Here is a 9,703-nt window from a genome sequence, read left to right as displayed (position 1 = left end):
TTCCATCCAGCTGGCATATACTGGAAATGCAATTAACTTCTGATCTTACCACATTTATTGGTTCGTTTTCTAGAGCTGTGCTAAAACACCATGGCCAAGGCAACTTACAGAAGGAAGAGTTTATTTAGGCTTATGATTCTAAATGGTTAGAGTCCATTATGGCCAAAACAGCATGGCAGCAGGTGGCAGACATGGCAGCTGGAACTGGAAGATAATTTCTGAGGAATCATATCTTGAACCACAAGCAGAAAGGAGAAAGCAAACTTGAAATGGCATGTGGCTTTTTGATAAAGTTCTTCCAGCAAGGTCATACCTCCTAAACTTACCCAAACAACACCACCAACTGAGGACCAAGTATTCATACATTTGAGCCTATGGGGAATATTCTCATTCAAACTACCACATTTCACTCTCTGGCCCACATAGGCTGATGGCTATATCACAGTGCAAAAATACAATTAGTTCAGTTTCAAAAGTCCTGGTAGTCTTTCATAGTCCCAACAGTATTTTAAAAGTCCAATGTGATTACTTCCTATCTCATGAGAACAGCAGTAGGGAAGCACAAACACCTGAGGGAGAGGATAAGAAAAATGGGATGGTTTAATAAAATTCCTGACCCAGAGTACCCTCACCATCCCCCGGTCCAGCAGATTCCTAACTCTGGGTCCCCCCCTCATTCCAAAAAGCAGCCTCAGCTTGCCTCAAAAAAGCTTTTTTTTTTCTTTCATTCTCTCTGCATTTTAGAATGTTGTCTTTCCCAGACAGTCAATTCTTTATCTGCCCCATGGAAAAGACTCAGCAAACACCAGGATACCCATTACATGGTGACCTAACTCAGGCTGTCAGGCTTGGCAGCAAATGTATTTACTGTCTAAGCCATGTTGCTATCTATCTTGAAACAATTTTTTTTTTTTGAAACAATTTTATACTTTCATGTTTTACATTTAAATATTAAATACGTTGTGGGGTGCAATTTTATTCTTCTGCATGTTGATCTCCAGTTTTTCCTGCACCACTTACTGGCCTTTTTCTATTGCGTGTTCTTGGCAGCTTTATTAAAAATCAACTGAGCATAATTGCATGAGTTTATTTCTGGGTTCTCTATTCTCTCCATTGGTTGATGCATTTGTATGCCAGTGTTGTGCAGACCAGTCTGGCTTTGTACAGTATTTCACAATTACTGTGATGCCTGCATTTGTGTGATTTTTTTCGCCTGATTACTTCTAATTCAACCAATTTTCTCCCACATCGTAACAAAGGTTACATTTCTTTCAATTTCTGGTAACATATTTTAAATTCCTCTGTGATACCTCATCAGAATATCCTCTGCCATATTTGTGAATACCAACATTCTGTTTATGACCATTTAGGTATCCATGTGTAATATATATATACATATATATATATATATATATATGTATATATATATTACACATGCACACACACACATACACACACACACACACACACATATATATATATATATATATATATATATATATATATACATATATGTATTCCACAACATATACATATATGTATATGTGTAAGTTGTGGAACTTATTTAATCTCCAACTGGGGTTTCTATTCCACCTTTGACCGTTTACTTCCTGGATAAAGGACACACACAACCTTTATATTTACAATAAGCCTTAATCAGCACTAGAGCTGGGCCGATATCTACCCTCTCTGTTATTAGAATCTACTCTCCTATCAATAACCCTGAGTTATTACTTACTATGGGGATGCTCTTAACTCCAATTGGCCAACCCTTGGTGCTACATTCTTATGGCTCACCTAACCCATTGCAGCTTCTCTTCCTCCCCCACCTTCTTCTTCTCTCATAGTTCTCCTCTGACACTCAAGCTGGGGAATCCTAAACACTACCTATGTCACTTCTGCCCAGCTATTGGCATCTTTATTTACCAATCAGAAATAACTTAGGTCAGGATCACTTGGGTCTACATGTAGACTGTAGGTCTTAGGGGCCCACACTTAGCAGCATTATAAAAGATAACAAGACCAAACCTCAATGTTTATTATTGTATACATGTATAGAATATTGTGTACACATATACAATAATATATATCATGTGTATATGTGTACATATAATGCACCAAATACATATGCGTGTACGTGAATGTTGAGGCCAGAGGTTGACATGGGGAGTCTTTATAAATTGTTCTTCTCCTTAGTTTTGAGATAGGGCTTCTCATTGAAGCTGGGTATCACTGATCGGCCAGCCAGAAAGCTCCAAGCATCTGCCTTCCAACCCCTCACTTTTGCCCAGTGCCACCTCTACCTTATGCATTTCTGGGATAGCAGAACAGATGGGAGATACCATGTCTGGCTTGTGTGTGAATGCTAGGGTTCCAAATTCATTGCTTAGGTGTTCTCTAAGAGCATTATAGCATTTTCTAATTCTCTTCATTTCTTGAGCCTTCTGTGGAATCTCTCTAATTAGTCAAATTAGTCAATTCACAGCAATACAAGTATTCTCTAGCCTATACCACAAAACTCTTCCAGCTTCTATTTATTAAACAGTTCCAAAGCCACATTGGCATTTTAATGTATTTTTATAGTAGCACTCTCAACTTTGCAACAATTTTATGTCTTAGTATGCTTAAGCTATACAACAAACCATAAACTAGTTGGTTTATGAACAAGAAAATTTTATTTCTCACATTGCTGAAATCTGAGATCAAGGCATCAGGATCTTTGCTATCTGGTGAGGGCCTGCAATTTGGTTGTCAAATTCTAAGGTGGTAGGTTTGGTATAGGAGGGGTATTTGGGGGTGACTAGGTAGGCAGAGACCTCATGCTCTTATAAAACGGGATTAGAAAAGCTGAGGATATATATATATATATATATATATATATATATATATATATATCCCAGGGCCCTCCAACAGAAATATATATGTGTAATAGAACACTTGTTTAGGATGTGAAAGGTCCTGATTCTGATCCCTAGCACTACCAAGAAAAAAACTAAGAAAAGAAAAAAATTTAAAGCTGGGGATGAGTATACACAATTGTAATCCCAACAGTCAATATATTGAGGCAGGAAGACCACACTGGCCAACATAGGCTGCATAGCAAAACACCACCTGGATGGGAGTAGAAGAATTCAGATATTCCCTTCAACCATGTGACTATACAGATTAAAGATCCCTTCACCCCTGTGTTCTAGAGTCTTTGGTACAGGAAGATATTCTGCATGATACCAAAAGAGAAACATAAACACAAAGACAGCTACAAAACCTTTGATCTTACAATCTGTCCAGCTTACAAGATATGCTAGGGCAATGGTGTCACAAAGTTTGTAGTAGTGACCAACCTATGTCTGATTTTGACTTAAGGTCCACTCCATAAGATGGAACCCATGCCCAACACTGTTTAGGTGACCAAGAACCAGAGACTAAATAGCACAGAGACTTAGAGTAAAACTCAATACTACTATTAAAAACAAAACAAAAAAATCAATGAAACAACCCCTAATGATATTCTGTTATACTCTATAATATATCAATACCTTATTCAGCCATTATCAGAGAAGTTTCCTCCTCAGCAAATAAGAACAAATATTAGAGACCCACAGTCAGACATTACACAGAGAATGAGAGACATTGGAACACTCAACCCTAAATGGGATGTCTCCATCAACTCCCTTCCCTCAGAACTCAGAGAACCCTAAGAAAGAGGAGGCAGAAAGAATATTAGAGCCAGAGAGGATGAAGGACACCAATAAAACAAAGTCCTCTAAATCAACATGATCAAAGCTCATATGAACTCCCAGAAACTGAGGTCTGCATGGGTCTGCACCAGGCAGGGCCTCTGTGTATATATTATGGCTTCCAGTTTTGTGTTTTTAATGGGATTCCTGAGTATGCAAATGAGTGGGTCTTTGTTTCCTGTGCCTTCTCTTGGACTCTTTTCCTTCTGTTTGTCTTGGCTCAATCTGATGTGTCAGTTTTTGTTTTATCATATTTTATTTTCTTATATTATTATCACTTAGAAAACTGTTTTCTAATAAGAAACAGAAAGGGGGTGGATCCAAGTGGCAGGGGAGGTGGGGAGGAACTGAGAGGAGTAGAGAGAAGGGAAGCAGTAATCAAGATATATAAGAAAAAAATCTAGTTTCAATAAAAGGGGAAAAGATGCCATGTGTGAACCAAATACTTCAAAAAAAATCTAAAAATAACAACCACAAGAATAGACTTTGATCCAAGTAGTTGTCTGGGGACAATTTGAATAGCAGGAAGAAAAATTATTCCAATAAAATAAAAGCTATCCAATAAATCTAAGTATGTAAATTTATGATTACAAGAAGGCCCAGTTTCATTGCTCACCATGACAAGTTTTTATTTTGAAAGCTAGTAGATAAATATTTATTCTACCTTTGCAGTAATAGAATTCTAACTTATAAACGAAGGCAGAGGGAAAGAATTAGAAAAGAAGTTTTCCACTCTTGAGTGATCATCAAGAGTTACTGAAACCAATTAAAAAAGGAAATGTCATAAAATGGATTGGGTAACAACCCCCAAGTCTAGTGATCATAGTTGTTTTTAAAGATTATAGCACACCTATTTTCAGGCATAAACAAAAAATACAGGCAGTAATAAAATTCATCTCTCATGTACTCATTAACTAATTTCAATAATTATCAATTTACAGCCTAGATTCTGCCATCTATACCTCACATGTCATTTCCCATACTTACTTTAAAGGAAACTCTACACATGTAACTTTATTTTATTTATTTGTTTGTTTGTTTATTTATTTTGGTTTTTTGAGACAGGGTTTCTCTGTATAGCTCTGGCTGTCCTGAAACTCACTTTGTAGACCAGGCTGGCCTCGAACTCAGAAATCCGCCTGCCTCTGCCTCCTGAGTGCTGGGATTAAAGGCGTGCGCCACCACGCCCGGCATTTTATTTTATTTTTAAAATGTATTTATTTATTATATGTAAGTACACTGTAGCTGTCTTCAGACATCCCAGAAGAGGGCATCAGATCTCATTATGGATGGTTGTGAGCTACCATGTGGTTGCTGGGATTTGAACTCAAGACCTTCAGAAGAACAGTTGGAGCTCTTAAACACTGAGCCATCGCTCCAGCCCCCACATGTCATTTTATAATTTTTCAGACTATATTTTAGTTGAGGCTTGAATGGGAAATGTCATCCATAAGTTTATATGCTTATACTGTTGGAGATATCCAAGTGGTGGTACTCTTTTGCAATGTCATTTAGAGCATAACGACTTGTTTGCTAGAGGAAGTGAGTCAGTAGAGATGGGCCTTGAAGTTTTATAGTCTTGTTTTATAGCTCTCTGCTTCCTCAAGGCAGATACATGTGACCAGCTGCCTCACTCTCCTGTCACCATGGTTCAGAAACCATGGCAGATTGCATCTCTCATTGAACTGTTAACCAATGGAACTGGGGAGATGGCTCAGTGGTTAATCGCATTGGCTGCTTCCTCTTCCAGAGATCCATTTCAATTCCCAGAACCCACATGTTGACTCATAACTGTCTGTAACTCTAATTCCGTGGATCAAGCCTCTTCTGGTTTCTATGAATGCCAGGCACACAAGTGGTGCACATATATGCAGACAGAGTGCCCACATATAATATAAAATTAAATATTAGCAAACAAAACTCATAAGCCAAAGGAAAATTTTCCTTTCTTTAATTGTTTCTTGATAGATATTTTGGCATGACAAGAAAAGAACAAGATTTTTTAATATAAACATTATTGACAGCTTATTCAGTGTTTTTCATTTTTATGAGTGGTTGTCTGGTGCACCGTAGGATATTTTGGTAGCATTCTTGCTACCTACATACTAGATGCTAATACTAACCTTTGTCCTACTTGAAACAAACAAAATATCTCTATAGACATTTCCAGATGTTTCTAGGTGGCAAAAGTCTCAGAGAAATAAGGCTGATAATGATGGAGCAGGATACCCGCTGTCCTCCTCTGGCTTCTATGAATGTGCATAAATACACACACACATTCTCTCTTCCTCCCTCCCCCCTCTCTCACACACACACACAGACTCACACACACTCTCACACTCTCACACATACACACTCACACACATACACTGTCACAAACACTTTCTCACACACAGTCACACACACTCTCTCACACACATATACTCTCACACACACACACTCACACACACTGCCACACACACTCACACACACTCTCTCTCACACACACACATTGTCACACACACACTGTCACACACATACTCACACACATATGCCCCTTTCCCACATGTGAAAATATAAACAAAGTATCAAACAACAAAGGCTCAGAAATTGCTTCACTGCTAGATTAAAAAAAAAAAAAAAAAAAGAACTGATGCTTGTTTTCTCCACTATCTAAAGCTAGTGAGATAGATTGAAACTTTGAATACTTTCTATGAGGCCAACATGCTGCAGCCAAAAATTCACAAACATAACAAATAAGGAATTGGTTTTTTAAAAAAATTCCTTCTGTAGCCCAGACTTTGAAGTTCTGATGTTGTCTCTACTCCCCAAATGCTGGGTTTACAGGCATGTGTCACCATGCTTGGTTTTATAAGTTGCTGGGACTTAATCACAGGACTCTGTGTGTTAGCCAAACACTCTATCAACCCAGTAAAATCCACAGGCCCCTCCAAAAGAAGTTATGATGAATGCAAAAATTCTCAACAAAATACTAGCAAATTGAGTTTAGTAGAACATCCGAAGTATCACTCACATGATCAAGTGGGTTTAATCTAGGGGATGCAAGAGTAGTTCACTATGTGCAAGTCAATAAACACAATCCATCATATCAACAGGATAAAAATCACATGATCAGCTGAGCAGTGGTGTTTCATGCCTTTAATTCTAGCACTTGAGAGGCAGAGGCAGGTGGGTCTCTGCAACATCAAGGCCAACCTTCTCTATCGAGTGAGTTCCAGGACAGCCAGGGCCACACAGAGAAACCCTCTCTGAAAAAACAAGCAAACAAAAAAAATCATATAAATATTCCATTCCACACAGAAAAGACATTTGATGAATTTCAACATACTTTAATGATAATGTCCTTGAATAAAATTAGGTGTAGAAGAATTTTTACCTCAACAACAACAAAAAAGGTTTTAGCCAATATCAAAGCATTTCCTATAGAGTCAAAAACAAGATAAGGTGTCTGCTCTTAGTGGTCTTTTTCAATATAAGTACTAAAACTTTAGCTGATTCAAAGAAACAAGAGAAAAATTAAGTATACAAATAGGAAGAAAGGCAGTCCATTTATTCCCATTAGCTGATGATAAAATTCTCCATATAGAAAAACCTATAAACTCTGAGACAGGAAAGAATAGAAAGTAGTTTAGCTTGGGATCCCCATTTGGTTTGGGACTGTGCATATTCCCCCATCTTATAATAATGCACTTATCAGCCCATTTCCTTCACCTGCAAATGATCTGAATAGATACTTATCAAAAAGAAATATAAGTAGTTAATAAATTTCAACATCATTAGTCACCAGGGAAATGTGAATCCAAAAATCACATGTGAGTTAGAATATTCACTGTTTTTGTTGTGTTGGTATTATTTTATTTATTTTGGGGGTTTGGGGAGGGGGTTCTTTTTTTGATACAGGGTTTCTCTGTGTAGCCCTGGCTGTTCTGGAACTCAATGTGTAGATCAGGCTGGCCTTGAACTCAGAAATCTGCCTGCCTCTGCATCACAAGTACTGGGATTAAAGGCATGCACCACCACTACCCAACTGGTTTTATTTTTATTTTATGTGCATTGGTGTTTTGCATGCATGCATGTCTGTATGAGTGTGTTGGATCCCCTGGAGCTGGAGTGGCAGACAGTGGTGAGCTGCCATGTGGTTGCTGGGAATTGAACTCGAGACTTCTGGAAGAACAGCCAGTGCTCTTAATAACTGAGCCATCTCTCCAGCCCCTGTCATTTTTTTTCTTTAATCACATATTCTGGCAAAGATGTGGAGAACGCAGAATTTATACACCACTGGAAAGAATATAAACTAATACCACGTAGCCATTATAAAGAATAGTATGAGCCGGGCGTGGTGGCTCACGCCTTTAATCCCAGCACTCAGGAGGTAGAGGCAGGNGGATTTCTGAGTTCGAGGCCAGCCTAGTCTACAAAGTGAGTTCCAGGACAGCCAGGGCTATGCAGAGAAACCCTGTCTCGAAAAACCAAAAAAAAAAAAAAAAAAAAAAAGAATAGTATGGAGTTTCCACAAAAGACTAAAAATACATCTATTTTATAATCTATTTTATCCCAATTTGGGATATATATTTGTGGTAGTCTGAATATAATTGGCTCCCATAGGCCCATATGGATTGGCACTATTAGAGGTGTGGCCTTTGTGGAGCACCTGTGACATTGCTGGAAGTGTCACTGTGGGTATGGGCTTTGAGGTTTCCTATGCTCAAGCTATGCCCAGTGTTTCACAGTCCTCTCCTGCTGCCTGTGTATCAATATGCAAAACTTTCAGCTCCTTCTCCAGCACCATGTTTGCCCGCACACTGCCATGTCCTGCCATGATGATAATGGACTAAACCTCTGAAAACTGTAAGCCAACTCTAATGAAATGTTTTCCTTATAAGAATGGCTGTGAAATGTTGTCTCTTCACAGCAATAGAAATCCTAAGACAATATCCAAAACAAATTCAGTCAGCACACTAGACATTATTATAACACTATTTATAATAGCTAAGATATAGAAAAGTCTAGGGACCCATCAAACGTGATTATACACACACACACACACACACACACACACACACACACAAAATGGAGTATTCATCCATGAAAAGAGGGGAATCCTGTCCTGACATTTGTAGCAAAATGGATGGAAATGGATAATATTATTTTAACTGAAATAAGTCAGGCACAAAAAGACAAGTATGCTATGTTTTCTCACTAATTTGGAAGTTGAAAAAGAAAGTGAAGCTGAAATTAGAATGATGGATAATAGAAACTAGAATGAGATCTTTGCTCTGGTGCACTGCCAGGGAGAGGGCAGCCTGCAGAAGGGACACAGCTTCTGGGAAAGATCCCATTTCTGGCTCCAGTAATCTGGTGCCTTTCCTGCCAGAGGAGGGGTGTCTGCCTGGGAGCAGTCTCCCAGCCTGAACCGGTAGGAGGGCTATCACTGCTCTGGTGCACTGCCTGGGAGAGGGCGGCCTGCAGAAGTGACACAGCTGTTGGGACAGACTCCATTTCTGGTTCCAGAATCCGGGACCTTTCCTGCCCGAGGAGGGGTGTCCACCCGGGAGGAGTCTCAAGGCCTAAGCTGGCAGGAGAGCCATCTTTGCTCTTGTTCGCTTAAGCTCCAGTCTGCACTGGTGAGAGTGTGGATCGCAGAAGCAACACAGCTTCGGGACAGACAAAAGCAACCTAACTTCTGGGACAGACCCTGTTTCAGGCTCCAGAAATTTGAGCACCTTCCTTGCCAGAGGAAAGGTGGCCACCTGTGAGGGCTCTGTCTGCCAGATCAGGTGAGAGAGTCATATTGTGTCCAGGGTCCCTCAGTGGCTAGTTTGTGCAAGTGAGTGAATCAACTGCAGAGGCAACCTAATTTCTGGGACAGGCCCTGTTTTGGGCCTACATCTTCAGCCAGGAGGCAGATCTGAATGCCAGGCCTCTGTGCACCTTCCCTGCTAGAGGAGAGCTTGCCTGCGGAGAGT

This window comes from Mus pahari, chromosome X, assembly GCF_900095145.1.
Source record: "Mus pahari chromosome X, PAHARI_EIJ_v1.1, whole genome shotgun sequence".
In the NCBI taxonomy this organism is placed as follows: domain Eukaryota; kingdom Metazoa; phylum Chordata; class Mammalia; order Rodentia; family Muridae; genus Mus; species Mus pahari.
The sequence above is the reverse complement of the archived record's forward strand: the minus strand, read 5'-3'. Positions refer to the sequence as shown.